Source organism: Bactrocera neohumeralis, chromosome 5 (assembly GCF_024586455.1).
Source record: "Bactrocera neohumeralis isolate Rockhampton chromosome 5, APGP_CSIRO_Bneo_wtdbg2-racon-allhic-juicebox.fasta_v2, whole genome shotgun sequence".
Lineage (NCBI taxonomy): Eukaryota > Metazoa > Arthropoda > Insecta > Diptera > Tephritidae > Bactrocera > Bactrocera neohumeralis.
The window spans coordinates 59,539,360-59,541,201 of NC_065922.1; the positions used below are offsets into that span (position 1 = coordinate 59,539,360).

A 1,842-nucleotide genomic window follows, 5' to 3' on the forward strand; every position below is an offset into this window, starting at 1 on the left:
TTTTTAAATGTGAAATCATTTTTGTTTCCTTTTACCCCCATTGCAATTTCGGGACTTAAAAACTCCATTTCTGTAAATATACCTGTTCCAAGGGGCAATCTTCGCTGTATTTCTTCTAAAGCAATAATGTAAAACTGCAGGCAATCCATTCTTATTTTGTTTGCAGCAGCCTTCGGAATAGTTGTTAAGAGATCGATGCACTCATGCCCAAAAAAAACTTCTTCGATTGGTAGAGAAATATGCGGTGATCTAACAGCACAAGTAGTATTAAGTTCCGACTTTTTAATGAAATTTTGACCTATGATGTGACATCCATCTAGTTGCACACATCCTTAGGATTTTTTTTTTCCTCCCACCTAACATTTCCTGCACAGCTTCCAATTGCGCACATCTCTTGGAACTTCCAGAGACATACGAACCGATTTGCCGCAAAAGATCTTCGGGTGCTCTTGGCAGTGCTAAGCAAGCTTTACTTGCAATAATTGCTGCCGAATGGCAAATACATTTTACAACGACCACGTTTGGAATGTCATTAATCAACCTGGAAGCGAATGAATTGCATTTCCCGACCATAACATTTGCGCCGTCGCTGCACATGCCTTAAAAATATAAGGAATAAAAAACGACTTTAAAATTTAGAATATACATATGACCATTTTATTTTATTTACCAATTATGTTATTAAATGGAATTCCTAGGGATAAAATTAATTCCTTAAAAGTCTTATATAGAGCATCTGCAGTGCAATCAGCTCCTATTGGTAGTAGATCCAACAACTTTACCACAACTCGTCCCTTTTCTTCGTCGTAAAACCTGGCCAGGATGCACATATGCTTATTGAGGCCGATATCTGTGCTCTCGTCGATCATTACGGAAAACGGGTTTACTTTTAACTTATTTACCAAGTTGTCCTTTTCTTCTTTTGCTACTACATTTTTTATTATGCTGGTGCACTTTTTCCTCCCAAGATCAACATTTTTTATAATTTCAGAATCCGGCACTATTTCTTTCAAAAGTGGGATTAGGTGATCTACCACTGTCAAAGCGACATTGTGTTCAGCGAAAAACATGCTGAGTCTTATTTCAAATTTTTTTTTATCTATATCCCCTTCTGCATTTACGTTTCTCTTAAAAAACGTATTCAATTTGCTCGTTTTGCTTATGGCTTTTACATTTTTCTGGTGTGCTTTTGTTTCTGCGTGTTTCAATAAATCAGACTTGCCGCAATTTAAAATTTTGTTGCAGGCAGCGCATTTGCATTTAAACGACTCACCGGCCAAAGCTTGTAACCAAACCTTGAATCTTTCGTCTCCTAGCTATTTATTTGTAAACTTTTGTTTACGATATTTGCGGCTCTTTGCAATACTCTCGTCCGATTCTGTTGAAGAACTCATTTCTGTAAAAATGGTTTTTGTCAATAAAAGCAAAAGCTTTTAAATTTACTTCAGACTTACCTCACAAAAAGTCAGCAATCAAATTAAAAAGCGGCAAACGAATTATATGCGACGCCAGCATGTTGCCATACAAACACTTTTTCAGAGTGTTGCCTTTGACAACGTGAAGTTGAAACCGATTTAATGCTGCCATTCGAACATATTCTTGATAAAAAGTTGCCAAATAGACTTATTTGTATTTTGACCGAAAAAAAATTACATAGAAATTTCGATTTTGCTTTGTCGGAAAATCCCTACATTTTACTTATATATAAAAATCTGTCCTTTTTTCCCCACGTCCATTTTTTTCGACTTAAATCCCTACGTGTAGGGAATTTTCCCTACATGTAGCAACACTGATACGTCGACGTCTAGGGACAATAATTGTAACAAAATGTAGGCCAAAAAC

The 1,842-nt window shown here is 36.2% G+C and overlaps 1 long non-coding RNA gene across 1 annotated transcript; it reads right to left on the minus strand.

The window, feature by feature from the left end:
- Window positions 1-293: 293 nt before the first annotated feature.
- Window positions 294-1,786, minus strand: LOC126760200 (uncharacterized). Its single transcript, XR_007667159.1, has 3 exons — window positions 1,455-1,786; window positions 671-1,396; window positions 294-599 (listed from the first exon to the last, which is right to left on the minus strand). It is a non-coding gene; the product is annotated as an uncharacterized LOC126760200 (long non-coding RNA).
- Window positions 1,787-1,842: the final 56 nt, after the last annotated feature.